The sequence below is a fragment of the Pteropus vampyrus genome, unplaced genomic scaffold (genome assembly GCF_000151845.1).
Source record: "Pteropus vampyrus isolate Shadow unplaced genomic scaffold, Pvam_2.0 Scaffold187, whole genome shotgun sequence".
Taxonomy (NCBI): domain Eukaryota; kingdom Metazoa; phylum Chordata; class Mammalia; order Chiroptera; family Pteropodidae; genus Pteropus; species Pteropus vampyrus.
In genome coordinates this window covers 484,093-499,016 of record NW_011888968.1, presented here as the reverse complement: position 1 = coordinate 499,016, position 14,924 = coordinate 484,093, and the positions used below count along the sequence as shown (strand labels likewise).

The window sequence follows — 14,924 nt, the reverse complement described above, 5'->3', positions numbered from 1 at the left end:
GGCACGGGAGGGTAGGCCGTCTGCAGGAAGGATGTCTGGGGGGCAAGGGAGCGAGACGTGTGGCCAGCTGGGGTACAGTGTTCTGGACAGAGGGCATGGCCAGTGCAAAGGCCCTGGGGCACGACTGAGCCTGGCCAATGTGACCAGCCACCAGCCGGTGGTGTGGCCAGAGCCACAGCAAGGAGCAGCCGGGTGTGGGAGCAGAGGGGTAAAGCGGTGGACGGCCCGCCGGGCCCGGGAGCCGCTGGAGGGACTCGAGGCTTCGCTCGGAGCGGGTGGCGGCCACCAGCCGACATAGTTTTAGCTGCAGGACTCTGGCACGTGGAGAATAGGCTGAGGGAGGCAAGTGTGGCCGTGGGGGGACCTGTGGGGCCAGTGCGCCCACCAAACGCACCCCCGGGCCTCGGTTCTAAGGCCTTGTGATGTCGCTTTGACAGACGGGCCACGTCCTGCGACCAGGGGGATTGTGCCCGTGGGTCCCCGGGGCTGTCCTCCAGCCCTGCGCCTTCCTCGCCACCATGGGGGTTCTGCAGAGTGAGGCCCCCCGGCCCGGGCGGAGGGAGCGGAGCAAAGAAGCTGAGGAAGGAGTCGGCGCCGCTGGCGTCAGCTACACAGGGACCGGGACGGGACTGGGCCGGGCGGTCCCTGCCCCTCGGGACACTCGGTCCAGCAGGCAGAGGAGGAGATGCACAGAACGACCCGCAATTACCTATTTTCCAGGTGAAAGGCAGGCAGGGCGTCGGGGCGTCGGGGGCCTGGAGCCAGCCGGGAGCGGACGCGGCAGAGGGTGCTGTCGGACGGAGCGGTGCCCAGCTGAGTGGCCCGTGCAAGGGCCCTGGGGCCCGGGAGCGCACGGCCATCTGGGACTGTGATCGTGGGCAAAGTAGACCACGGAGTGACCAGCCAGGCCCGCGAGTGCAATGCGGGATAGTCCCTAGAGCCCAGGGGCGGGGGGCAGGGCGACTCCGACTCCCGGGGACGAGGCTCCGAGGTTGGCAAGGGCGGGGGCCCTGAGCAGAGGGGCTGCCGTGGGGTTCGGAGGCACCGTTGGCGCCTTGGGCCAGGGGAGACCCTTGGGGCGATAGCTCCCAGTCCACTGGGCCAGACAGGCCGACCAGGGCACAGGTATGAGGAGGGACCCTGGTTTCTGAGGTGTGCTTGCCTGGAGGGCTGTCGGGGCTGGACAAGTCGGGGCAGTCACAGACTCCATTTGGGATGTGCGCAGTGGGTAGTTGGAACCCCAAAACTAAGAGGTCGGGCAGAAAGAAGGAAGGGAACTGGCGGGGAGAGAGGGGCCCAGAGCGGCGTGGGCAGGGCCTCAGGGGCACCAGACGGTGGCGCGGGGGTGTGCGCCAGCTAGAGGGAGTGGTGTGGCACAGAGGCCCCGAGACCGGCCATTCCCAGGGACAGGTGGTGCAGGCAGGGCAGGCGAGGCGGCTGCAGGTCTGTCTCCTGGACAAGGGGGAGCCTCCGCAGGAAGGCCGCTCAGGGTGCTGGCGCCTGCAGCCCCTCAGCTCCCCTGGTGAGTGGAAAGGCGTGAGGGGGTGGGGCACAGGTTCCGTCCTTTAAAGGCGGGAAGGCGCCCGTGGGCGCACGTGGGCAGGCAGCCGGCCCGCAGCGGGACAGCACAGGAAGGCGCCGAGCACGGCCGGGGGCGGCGGTGCAACAGCCCCCAGCACCTACGCGCGCCTGGGTGCCCAAGGAACCTCCTCTGACCCCACACTCACGTCAGCCAGCGGCTCAGGCAAGCCACCTTCCCGCTCTGCCCGGTGTCCCTCTGTCCCCTCCCTGCTGCTCCCGGGCCTGCGGTTAGGGGGCCGTGCCGCTCCCTGCAGAGGCCACGGGCCAGGCCACCGGCTCCTGTCCCACGCCGTCTCCCCTCGTCCCCTAACACTGGGGCTCTGCCACCAAACCAGCCTGAGCATCTCGAATCCGCCAGCCAGGGACAGAGCGGGAGCTGGAGGGACCGTGACCCCGGGCACACGTGGGCGCCACCAAGCCCCTTCCCGACCCGGCCGCTCCCTCCGTGGCTGGAGCAGACCCCTGCCCATGGCACCGCCACCCGGGATTCCACCGAAGTCCCCAGAAGTCAGAGCCCTGCCCTGATTCTGCTGGCTTCAGGCTTTCGGTCGCCACAGCAACGCCCAGCTCCCCTGCCAGAGAGGCCACCAAGCCCTCCCTGCCCCTCTGCAAGGAAAACCCACCTCTTTTTCGCTCCTTAGACCTGGCAGGAGCCTGGCTTTCCCCGGCTCCTGAGGGTCAGCATCGGTGAGGGCCCCACACACGGGGCCCGTCCCCCACATCCGTGACACGACGTTTTGCGACCTTCTCTTGATGCCCACCCACCCCGTAAACGTGGGAGCCCGTGTCACGTGGCCCCGAGAAGCCACCCAGACAGCAGTCACAGCTGACTCTGTCCCTCCTACACACATCGAAGCTCGCACGTGAGTGTCAAAACGCCAAAGTCTCCGCCGGAAGCCAGCACGGCCCCGTCCTCAGAGGGGTCAGTCCGAGTTATCGCCCACGGCCGGCCGAGGTGGCCATGTCTGCTCTCCCCACTCCCAGGTGCCTGGGAGAGACGGGGGACAGAGGACGGGCGGCCACCATGCTCTGTGGCGAGGTAGCAGGAGACGTCCCCACTGTCCCCTCCCTGGACTCCCCAGTGCCTTCCTGTCCTCACGCAGCCTGCGCTCCCGGTGGCCGTACGGGGCCCAGGAAGCGTCCCTTGCTGTGGCGTGTTTACTGTCACCAGCCCTCGCATCCTGAAGGAATCGTCCCCTGAGTGGCCCCGCGTCTGGCTTGGGTCCCGTGGTGCCTGCTCCTCCTGCTCGGCTGCTCAGGGCCGTGTCCCCCTACCTCGGAGCCCCCCATGATGCGCCCGCCGAGGCCTGGGGAGGTGGACGGGCCTCGTGGGTTTCTCCGGAAGCCAGCCTGAGGGCCGTTCTTCCCCGCGTGGGCCTGTCCTTGTCCCCACACAAGCCCCATTGCTGCGCCGTCCCCGCCCACGCCACCTGACAGCTGTGACGGTGACGAGACGGTAGGCCAGGGAGAGGCTTGCCTTTCGGTGCCAACACAAGCGGCCTTTATGCCGCCCTCAATGGTCTCTGTGTCGAGTGAGCTGGTGCCTGTCCCCGGCCTAAGCCCCCAGGGGCCAGCGGGGCGAAACCGGGGGCGTGCGAGGGACTTTGCAACGTGTGGCCGGTGGTGAGTGGGGGGACGCTGTCTCCACAGGGCCACAGTACAGCATTGTTCCCGCCTCGCTGGGCTGTCTCCAGCACCCCGGGATTTACGAGGACTCTGCCCACAGCCTCGCGGCCGGCTGCTCGGGGCAGGCTGGTGGGGGGCGCCTGTGAGGAAGGGGCCGGCACCAGGCCCGGGGAGGCGGAGGGCCGGGCAGCACGCTGGCCCCTGCTTCCCCAGCACCGGCTGGCCGGGGGCCGGCCCCAGTGTGCCTGCAGACCTTGGCAGGGCACCCCCCGGATGAGCCCTCTTCTCCCGTGTCCCCCAGTGGGCAGGCAGGTGGGCAGACTGCTGTGCCCAGGAGGGCTGGCGGGCAGGAGGCCCGGCCACCACCGGACGCCACCTCGCCTCAGGCTTTCCGCGACATCTGACGCCAGCTCCTTCGAGATCCGGGGCTGGGCTCGGCCGGCCCCTGCCTTCCGGGACCCCCGGAGCCCCTCCGTGGCACCCATGGCCATGCCGGCCCTGCTCCGCAGCCTCCTCCCTGGCCACCTGCTGCTGCCCGCCCTCGGCCCTCACTCTGGGGCCCGAGGGTCCTGTGCCCATGGGCATGCGACCACCCCTTGTATGTCCTCAGGCTCCTTGCTTCTCTGCGTGGTGGGGCACCCATGGCCACCACGGTGTGGCCCGGCCCCCCCTCCACCACCTCTCTCCACGCTTCCTCTGCCCTGGCCCCCACCTGGGGCACGCGGCACCTTTTCACACCCCCTCCCGGGGCTTCTGCGACCGTGCCGGGGGCTCGGGGATGCCCGAGGGGGCTGGAGCGGCCGTCCGCCAGCTGTCACCATCCTTCCTCTCGCCATCGGAAGGGGGCTTGGAGGAGGTTCCTTAGTCCTACCCGCAGGCCCAGCTCACTGCCACCAACCTGGGGACAGCCCGGTCCCCAGAGCTCACGGTCCCCGATCTCCCAGGCCGTTACCATAGAAGCCTTCCTCCGGGCACTTGGCTGGCCCCACAGCCCCCTCACCCGCCAGGGTCACCCTAAAAATAGCCGTGGAGGGGCTTGCCGCGGCAGCAGAAACAGCAAAATGATGCCAAATTCCCTAAAAAAAGTACCCACTCCATCTCCTCATTAACATAATTGCAAACAGAACGAATCTTTCCTGATTTCATGTAAACAACAGCTTGAAATAGTTTATAATCCTCACAGGTATCAAATTAAGTTCTTACTTATGGTCTGGAAATTAATTACCCTTACAGCGAGACAAATGTGAAAACTGTGTATTTTTGACAAGAAAATTAAGCAGCTATTGGGGAAAATGTAACTTAATCGTCACCGAGAAAATTGTTTATAAATTGGTCGCGTCGTTTGAACTCTCGCCTCCGCGGCCCAGGGCTCCGTCGGTTTGTGTGGGAGCGTTTGCCTGATTTGGGGTTGGTTTGGGTCAATTATCGGGGTGGCGGCAGAGGAGGGGGCCAGAGGGGCTGAGAACAGGGCAGGGACGGGGGGAGCGAAGTGGGATTCGTGTGGAGGAGCTCACCTCGGAGGAGGGAGACGGGACCTGGACAGAGGGACGGGACAGCTCCCTGGTGTCACTGGGGGACAGCACCAGGCAGAGGGGACAGCGAGCAAAGGCCCCGGGGCAGGGACGGGGCAGGAGGAAGGAGGCGTGTGTCTGCAGGAGGCGGGCAGTGTGGGAGAGGAGGCCCTCAGGGCAGGGGTCCCCAGATTCTGAGCGGGGGTCCATGGTGCGGGCGGTCTCCCCGTTGGTGTGCGTGTGAGCGTGTGTGTGAACGGGGTAGGGGCGTGTGCAGAGAGACTCGCGTACCCGGTATTCAGGGTGCTGGGCTCGAGTCGACGGCAGTGGTCACTGTTATCCACCTGTCATGGCCAACCTCCGCGCTCCCATCCGCCGCTCGTGTCCGGCTTTGTTTTCCGGAGTAGACTTTCTGGGTCAGCCTCAGGAACGTTTGCAAGTTCTCAACAGTCAGAGCTGTGCAGAGCGGGAATGAGTCCCCGTCACCGGAGGTGGCCGAGCGGAGGCCAGCTGACCACGTGGCGGGCCGTGCGGCAGGTCCCAGTGGCTGCTCCGGGGGGTGGCCGTGGAGAGGTGTGACTTCCACACCCGCCATTTGGAGCTCCAGGGGTTCCCCTGTCCCCCACACACACACTGGGCCTCCCCCTTCATCCTCTCCCACCTCGGCCAGAGCCCGGGCACTCCCGGCAGTGGCCCCTCTCCACTCTGCACCCCCTGATGGCTCGTGCGGCCCAGGAAGGTAACGAGGACTGGCCAGACTCGGGTGCACTGCTGAGACAGAGGCCCCAGGCCCCACAGCCAGGGCGGATGTGCCTGCGGGGCCCCGGCCTGGGGCGGGAGGCTGGCAGGGCAGGGGGCAGGGCGAGGGGCCCTGGAGCGACCTCAGAGTCACCACGCAGCCTCTCGGTGCCTCAGCTTCCTCAGCCCGGAAGTGCGAGCAGAGAGCGTCCTCAGGCTGTCTGAGGGCTGGGGGTGCTCCCTGGTGCACCCCCAGAGCTGGTGCATAGCATCCACCAGGGACGACTGGCTCCCACGACTTTGCAAGTTCGGGACAACCCTGCCATGGCAGGCGGTGGAGAGCGGGCGGGGGCGGAGGGGGGCCTCGCTTGGCGGCTGCTCTCCAGCCTCGGACCGGGGACAGGACCCAAGGGGCGGAGGACAGGATCACCAAGCCCACTCTGGCTGCCCACTCTGGAGAATATTCCAGAAGGGACGGGGAGGCAGGGGATTGGCAAGGCACTGGCGATGGAGAGGCGTGGTTGGAGCCGGAGCCGGTGACAGGCGGTGGCAGCGGCCTCTGGTGAAGGGCAGGCCGAGCCGGCGGCCGAGACGGGCGGAGGGGGTCGGAGGTCGAGGCTGGCTTGGGACATTGGGGGCTGGGCGGGTCTCGAGCCCCTCCACTCCCGCGGAATCCCAAAGTCTTGTGGTATACACGTGTCAGGCGCATGCCGCGCACCCTCCGCTGGCCGCCCGCACCCCGTCCCCGCCGCGCTCCCCCATCCTGCTGACAGCCGAGGCCGCAGTCGGAGGGGCTGCTGGGACGAGGCACCACACACGGGCGTGGCTGCTCCACGGCCCTGGGAGCCGGAAGCCCGAGGCCAAGGTGCAGGCCGGGCGCCCGCTCCTCCCTGGCCAGCAGACGCGTCCTCTCGCCGTGTCCTGTCTCGGACTCTTGGTGGACAGTGGGGACAGCACTCTGTGTCTTGACCGCTTCCTGTTAGGACACGAATCTGTGAGTTCTCTGGGGCCGGGGCCCCACCCCTGTGACCTCCGTCAGCCTCGGTCACCTCTCTAAAGGCCCCATCTCCAAACGCTGTCGCATCGGCCCAGGGCTTCGATGGGTGGATTCGGGGGGCGGTTCAGTTCATAACACCTGTCCATTCCCCAGGCACCTGAGCCTGGAGCCCAGTGTCCCCCAGGCTCCCCGCCTCCCCCCGCTTGCGAGTCCCGGGGCGGGAAATTCGAGAGGGGAGAGCTGGGCACGTAGCATGTCCTCACCCCTCGGGGCCACTCCCGCTGGCCAGCCAAGTCAGGCCGCACAGCCCCCCGAGGTGGTGGCCGGACGCAGATGTGTGCCGCCTCCCTGGGCAGCACACTGGCCTCGGAAGGCTCAGCCCCTGGGCGGGCCTGGCACAGAGGGGACGATGGCAGGGACCAGGCCTCGGCACGTCAGAGGTCAGGAAAGGGGGGCCGTGGGGGTCTTCGCGTTCCCTGAGGCCGGACGCAAATTTGCCAGCGTGGTCCTGGGTACGGGGCTTGTCCCCTCGTCCCACCTTGCCCTCCCCTGTGGCTGCCGAGGGCGTCGAGGCCCCCGTCCCTCCCAGCCCCAGCCGCCCCCTGTGCTGACGGACACGGAGCCCACCCGGTCTGTCCCTCAGGGCACGGAGCGGCTTTGGGGTCAGTTGTCAGACCTGGCCCACTGCTCACCAGCCACGGGGCCTTGGACCTGGCCGGCCCTCCCTGAGCCCGCCTATCCTCACAGGAAGTCCAGAATGTTCCACCACAAGCCTACTGCCTCCGGCCCCCAGCAGCAGGGCCCAGGAAGTCCCCAGCCCTCCGGCAAACCCTCAGCATTGCCCATGTCACCCAGGCTGCCCATCCACCGGGCCAGAGGGCTGGACAGTGCGCCCAGCTCATCTCTCCACGGGGCCCCTCAGCCCCTGGCCTCAGTGCCTCCATGACACCCACGCAGACAAGCCCCACCCCAGCCATTCCCCGTGAGCAGGAGGAGAAAGGCGGGCAGCACAAGCCCCAGGGAGGGCCGGGCACTGGGCGCCCACCAGCATGGCGCCCAAGAGCCTGAAGGCCAAGAAGGGACACAGCTGGCAGGAGCTGGGGCAGCGCGGAGCGCCAGCCGGGGCCCTCGCGGGCGGCTTCCGGGGTCGTCTGAGCATGTCCCCGACACTCGCCCCCAGGCAGTCGCAGAGGCACCCGTGGCACCGCGAGTGGCCAAGGCCTCCGCAGGGGCTGGCCTGGGCGCAGGGCGCACCTCAGGCAGAGGCTCAGCCTGAGCCCGGTTCAGGACGGGCAGGGGTGGGGCCTGGGGCAGGGACGGGAGAGGGGAGCCCGCTGTGTGCTCAGGGGGCCGTCTGGGGAGGTCTCACGGTGCCTGTAAGGATGTCCTCGAGCCAGTTGGGCTTGCGGTGGCCCTGTGCCCTGGAGAGGGTGCCTACGTCCCCGTGAGTGCCTGAGGAGCCCTGTGCTGTGGTGGGGGTTCGGACTGGCTCCCCGCCCACCTCGCCCCTGCAGGCAGCACTGGCTCCGAGCAGGGCAGAGGAGGGGTGTGGGTGCTGGGGCTGGGGAAGGGGGTTCAGAGCCGGGATGGGCACGCAAGCCCGGGCCTGCACCCTCTGCAGCCCTGACATCGGCCCCTTTCCTGCCTGCCTGCCTCGGCCTGCCCGCCCACAGCTGGGGCTGCTGCCCGCCCGCAGCGTGCCCCCCGAACACCCGGGGCTGCCGCCGGCCCAGACTTGCCCAGGGTGCTCCCGGGCCTTCTTTCCCCTGTCCCCTCGGCCATGGGGACCACTCGTCTGCCGTCCCCTCCCCTGCCCTCCTGCCCCCAGCGCGGCCCCATCAGCCCCCATCCTGCTGCCCCCACAGCCTCGCTCGCACACAGGGTCCACGTTGGCCACTGGTTCTGGGCGGTAGAGCTTGGCCCAGCCTGTGGGGCAGGGCCACCTCGGGTCCCCTGCTCCGGTCACTTGGAAGTTCCCGTTCACGCGGAGCCCTGGGCCGGCGCAGGGCAGGGCCGCAAGGACCCGAAGGCCGAGGGCAGAGGGCCGTTGCTATGCCCACCGCGGAGCACGCGTGCCCTTGGCCTGGGCGGAATCAGGAGCTGTTGCTGCCTCTTAAATTTTCAGTGTTCTGGGGCTCACCAGTCCCCACGACGGCCAGTTAGAAGGGGCAGGGGGCAGGACATGCCGTCCCAGGGACAAGGAGAGCCGCCCGGCCCCTGTACAGGGGGCATTTTCCAAGGTCGCCGAGAGCTGCCTGAAAGCTGAGGGACTGTCCCCGGCGTGCCCGGCCAGAACCGACCAGGCCGCAAAAGCTGGCCGCGCGGTCTACTCCCGACTCCGCACCGCCCTGCGGTGGCTCTGAGCTGTCTTCAGGGACGGGTCCCTGGAAGGGGGACCACGGGGTCACGGGGGGAGGAACAGGTTTTAACGCTTTTGATACGTCAGTCTGGTCAGAGGGCCATCCGGATGGGCGAGAATGCCAGTCCTGGGTCTCTCCACTTAAACTCAGCGCGAGGGTCTGTGAACGTTTCCGTCATCGGCCAGGTGGTAGTTTCTGAGGCGTCCAGGGCCACGTGGCCTCTGTCGCAAGTCCTTGACTCTGCCTTTGCGGGCTGGGAGCAGCCAGAGACAGACTGTACACGCGAGGACGTGGCTGTGTTCTAATAAAACTTTACTTACAAAGTCAGGCCGAGGGCCGGATGAGCTGCAGGCTCGGAGCACGGAGGGGGCGAGGACCGTTTTCGGCCTCCTCTTTCGTGGACCGTGCTCCTGGGCCTTTGCCTCTCCTCGTGCTTTTCCGTGGGCTTAGCCTCTGCATCCTGAACACTGCCCCTCCCAGCTCCGCAGGCCGGGGGGCCCTGGGGGCTGCAGCCTTTGCTCCCCACTGCGGTACTCAGCCCCGTGACGGGGCCTGGCTCAGCCTGACCCACCAAGGCCAGAGGGCACCTGCGTCACTGCCCGTGGGCAGGAACTCACCGTGGACGGCTGGCTACTCACAGGCTCTCCCGGGTTTTACCTTTGACGTGGTCTTCATTTTAAATTTGCGGGCTTGTCACCTGTGGCGTTTTGTTGCATGCTGGCAGTGACGTGCTACCAGATGGCCGATGTCATCCGTGTCCCATCCGGTTTGTGACGCCTCTGCCACTCCTCTCGCACAGGCGTTGCCGTGTGTTCCACGTGGCGCCAGGTGGCCTGGGGATGGCGCCGGATGGCCTGGGACAGCCCCCATTCCTGCCGCACGGCGTGGGCTGTGGGCCCATGCCTCAGTCCCCTCGAATGCATGGCGGAGGGACACTAGCCGATCCGGGGGAAGCGCCCTGCGCTTAGCTGCTCTGGTGCCTGGCACGGGGTGAATGGTGCGGGTGTCCGTCCGCGAGGCTGGTCTTCCACAGCCCGAGAGCCGAGACGATGTCCAAGACAGTGGCTCGTTCTTCGGCGTCAGGTGGACCGACCCCATTCACTAGTTATGTCCCCCCAGATCTGTCAGAACCCCTTCCCCCCAGTTCCCCTCCAGGCGCTCGGAGCCACACGGTCGAGCTAAGCACGCTGACCCTCTGGTCGGGGGTGGCAGTGGGCCCAAAACTGCACCCAGCACAGTTTGGCCAAGCACATCAGGGACAGTCCTCAGCTTTGGGGCAGCTCTCAGCGACCTTGGGAAATGCCCGTTGTACATGGTGACGGGCGGGTGGACGGGGCACGGTGTGGGCCCAGCTTGGGGGGTGTGCGCGCGCTCCGAACGTCAGCTTGCAGAAGACACACCGAAAGGCTCTTGTCCTTCCTCCATGCGGGGTGGACTTGGAGATGCGGTTTCGGGGGGGCTGTCTGTATTCTCCGAAGCTTTCTATCGTGAGTGGTTCTCATTTTTGTCCCTGAGGAAGAGTAGACAGCGGGTGTGGAAGGAGGGGGGCGCGAGGAGACCCGGGCGCACGTGGCTTCGCCTCCAGGTGGACCCACCGCTGCCCTGTCCAAGCTGGCCATGGCCACCCTGGGCCACTGTGCGTAGCAAAGCCCGCCACCTCGGCTGGGAAGGGCAGGTGACGCCCATGCCAGGCCGTGGGACCCGGGACCCACCTGTCCCTCGCCCCCGCTCGGCCAAGTGGCCAGGCACTGGGCGACCTGTCTGCTCTGCTCACCGAGCACTGGGCAGTGGCTGCTCACTGCAAGTCGTCGGGGTCACGGGGGCCTGCCGTGGGGGCTGCAGCCCCCTGGCCGGGGCGGAGCGGGGACCTCCCCAAGTGCACTGCACCCTGACCTGCTCGCTGTAACGCCCGCCCTCCTCTCGAGCTACCCCCGTCCGTTCCCTCCGTGGACACCGTCAGCTCGTGCCACGGGTGCGGCCGGGCTCGGGGTGCCTGCTCCCCAGGTCAGGTCAGTGGTCGGCCTGCAGGCAGGATGCCTCTGCCCACCCCTCTTCTGCATCCAGAAGGATGACACCCTCCCAGAAACAGGGTCAGGGTCGGGCCAGCCATTTAGAGGTGGACTAGAGGCCCAGCGGGGGCGGACCCTGTCCTCAGGCGGCGGTGGCCGGCCCTGCGGGGAGGAGCCCACCGTGCAGGCCCCAAGGCGCCCGCCAGGCCTGGCAATGCCCCCAGGGAGAGCGGTGGGGGGGTCTCGGCTCTTTCTGAGGCGCCAACATTTCCTTGTCACAGAATGAAGTAGATGGGACAGTTAAGGGGGGCAGTTTTTAAATTGCCGCTTTAACCCATTTGGAAGCCTGCTAATTATTCTCTTGGGGAAAGAAATGCAGGTTCATTATTATAATGAGCTTTGGGCAAAATATTTCATCGAGTCTGACAAGCCACAGCGACTCCCTAGGAAAGTGGCTTTGCTGGGAAAGGCCCCCCGCCCGACACACAGCTAATTGGCCGGGGTCTTCCCGTCCCTGTGCTGTTTGTGTGCTACTTTAATTCGTTTATGAAAAGCCCCCGCTTTGATGTTGGGGACCAGATAAGGACGAAGGGGACAGAGCTAACGAGTGGGTCGGAGCTGCCCCAGAGGCCTCCCGCCCGCCCGGGCCTCAGGCCAAGGCGGTGTCATGAGGTAACCGGGCGAACAGTCCTGCCTGAAAAAATATGCTTTTGTTTCACTAATAAATCTCTTGTTGGAACACTCCCCACAGGCTCTGGGCCGGGCCTCCTGCTGGGGAGTGAGCTGGGACCCACGGGGACGCACGGTGGGTAGTGGGCATAGCGCGGGCCAGGGCAGGGCGTCCGGTGGGCGTCGGTGCGGCCCAGCTCGTGGGGAGGCCGGGGCGCCCAGCCTCCCGCTCGGCCTCTCCCCTCCTCCGCTCCCCTCCCCCCTCCGATCACTTCCCTGCTCTCTCCTCCCCCGCCTCCTCCCCACACCGGCCTCGGGACCTCTCTCTGCCCACCCCAGTCCCTCCATCCTGGTCTGGGCTCTCAGGGGGCCCGTGGCCTGGGGCGGGATGCAGACCAGGACCCGTGACCCCTCCTCCGCTCATGGCTTCCCCCACTCTGTCTCTGTGAAACCCCTTGCTGTCCCCAGGCCAGGGGGGAGGGGACATTGCGCCTGGAGCCGGGAGCTCAGAGGGCAGCTCCGCGGCCTGCCCAAGGCCTGTCAGGGCCGCAGGGTTCCCCACTCTGTGAGGCAGGGGCCGGTGTGGCTCCTGAGCCCTCTTAGCCAGGATTGGGGGCCAAGAGAGGCACCCCGCCTACCCCGGGCCAACCCCAGAGCCAGGGTGCAGGGCGTGTGTGGGGCGGCGGGTTGGGCTCCCCTAGGCCTGGCTCCTCCCGCCCCCGTCACCCACTCCTTGACCCTGCACAGGCAAGTCCTCCCTCCCCACTCCCGCCCGTGCCCCCTCCCCCACACCACCTTCTAGGAAGCAAAGCCCCCTGCGGCCCGCGCTCTCCTCCGGCAGTGGCGTGCAGGGGTGATGGCAGAGGGCTGAGCGTGGACCCTCGCCCTCCCACGCGCCAGCTGTGCGGCGGTTCCGAGCCTCGGTTTCCACGTCTGCAGGGGGACAGGGATACTGGCTCTGGGCCCGTGGCCAGGATTACCTGCAGCCCTGTCTGCCGAGCACCTGGCCTGGCGCCCGGCACGTGGCGAGGTGGAAGCTCCTGCTTCCGCCCCCTCTTGTGGGCACTGGCTGCGGGCACCACTGTGGGCTCGTCTTCCCCTTCCGCAGCCGAGCGCCAGACCGAGATTTGATGCCATCTGCCTGGGGCATCAGGAGCCGTGTGGGCTGCAGCTCCCAGTGTGCGCCTGCGGCCTGACCCAGCATCCCCCCCACGCCCCCAACCCTGGCACCCGCCGAGCCCCTGCCGTGCCCCAGACGCCGGACGGGGCTGGAGGAGCTGCAGGACAGGACGGTGCTCCTGGGCGAAGGGGCTGCCCCCAGCCAGAAACCCGCCGCCTAATTACAGAGCCGGGTAATTGCTGTGCAGAGTGGAGCCGGGCACCGCGGCGAGGCAGCCGGGTGGGCAGGGGGCACCTCCGCGGGAGGGGCGTCTGGAAATAGCGCTCCGGGCTGCTATTAATAGGCTTCAGCACGGAGCCTCCCGGGAAGGAGACAAAAAGCAGGGCCCTGACCTCTCCGCGGACGGGACGGCCGTCGCTCGGGCGCTTCCCGTGGACGTGTGTGGACAGATCGATAGATCTTTAGTTCTGTTTTGATTTCCAAAAAGTTCAAAAGGTACGGAGAGGTCGGAAAAGAGAAGCAAGAACCTCCAGCGTCTCCCCGCCACACCCACCCAAGGGTGCCCCAGTTGTCTCAGAAATACGGTCACTCCAGACTTCGCTCGGCATGTCACACGGGAGGGGGCGACGGGCGGCTGGGCGGGCGGGCGGAGGCGCGTCTGAGGCTGTGGGTGGGACGGGGTCGGGGATGCCTGGATGGACGGAGGGGTGAGCGATGAGTGAGCAGACACGTGGGTGGGCCGGACGGATGGGTTGGTGGATGGACGGAGGGACCAAGAGCCACACCGTCGGAAACCACCATAAATATGGCACCGCTACTTTCGATGTATTCATCGTTCTTAACAAAGAAAAAAACCAAAGCAAAACAGAAAAAAATGTTGGATTTGTCTAAATGTTTGGTTCTTTCACCTAAGGAGAAGTCCATTTCTAAAGGTCACATTCAGGCGAGCAGTGGGGACGATCGAACGTGGGGCGTCGGCGTCACCATGGGCGTCTGCGGCCTCCGTTCCGGTCTGTGTGCTGATGACCGATGCCGCAGCCCCCGCCGCCTTCCCCCCGCCCCCCCGCCCCCCCACACGCCACCTGACGCCACCGTCACCGTCCGGACGCCAGTCCGGCCCTCTGCCCCTCGCGTGCCGTCCCGAGGTCCTGCTTCCCATGGTCGGGGGGCCTCGGCTCCACAGGAAGGCGGAATCGGGGCCGGCACCGTGACCCCTCCGCAAAGACGCCCGGGGCCCGGTTCTGCGTTTCGGTTTGCGGTAACCTCCTGCTCGCCGGACGTCTTCCTCGAGTCGCCGATCCCGGGGGCTCTCGCCTGTCTCACCCGCTCCACGGCTGACCCTCTCTCGGGTCACCCGCCTCCGTTACCTCCCTCGAGTGTCCAGATCTGGCCGGCGTCCTGCGCGCGGCTCATGTCCCGCTTTGTCCTGGCCACAGGCCCCTGGAGCCCTCATTCCTCCTGCCTAGGACGAATTTTTTTTTTTTCCCCTACGGCCTCCTGCCTAGTGTCGTTCTGGAATTCACCTCTGTGGCTGTCCGATGTCAGATTCACTGCTCCCTGGATCTGGTGTCTTCTTTAGTGTTTGTGTCCTCTGTTTTCTGGGGAAACCTCGAGCGCCTTCCCGACCAGAAGCATGCGGAAGGCAAGCGCGCTGCGCCCTCGCACGTCTGGAAGTGTAATCAGCCATCATGTCCCAGCGATAGTTAAACTGGGTATAGAATTTCCAATTGGAAGTAATTTTCCTTCAGAATTTTGAAGACCTTGTCCGTGGCCCGGTTATCATCATGCCTTTGTAGGTGGCCTTGCCTTTTTCCCCTGGAAGTTTTCGGGATGTGCATTCTGGCCTCGGGGGGTGTGACTTTCCGGGTGTGGTTCCTTCGCAAGTGACATTATTCGTCGATTGTGCTGGGCACTCGGAGACGTGAGTCCTGGAGCTGCGGAAAGTCCCGTCACTTGTTTCTGACCGTACCCTTCACGTCGTCGTCTCAGCCAACCCTTCTAGAACTTGTTAAAATCAGATTGGAGACGTTTCTAATGAAACTCGGATGTCTCCTAACCTTTCTCTTTTTTCTGTCTGTAGGCTTCTAGCCTCGACTTTCCCTCTTCAGAGCTCTATGAGCGTCCCTGTGTTTAATGTCCGGCAGCATCTTCTCGTCCTCTGATACTCGTCCTGGCCTTCTGCCCTTCGTCGATGGGTAGAGCGGCTCCCGGGACCCTTCTGCAGACTCCAGATACGTCTTTGTCTCTTGAAACCGGCTTGGTTCGCCCTCTTCTGTTTCTGCTTTGGTCAGCCTGGCCCCTCTCTCTCATGTT

The 14,924-nt window shown here is 66.2% G+C and overlaps 1 protein-coding gene across 1 annotated transcript in view; it reads left to right on the top strand.

Moving 5' to 3' along the window:
- Positions 1–14,924, top strand: part of KCNQ1 (potassium voltage-gated channel subfamily Q member 1) — a 318,108-nt gene that overhangs the window by 267,098 nt on the left and 36,086 nt on the right. The gene's annotated exons all lie outside the window — the stretch shown is intronic.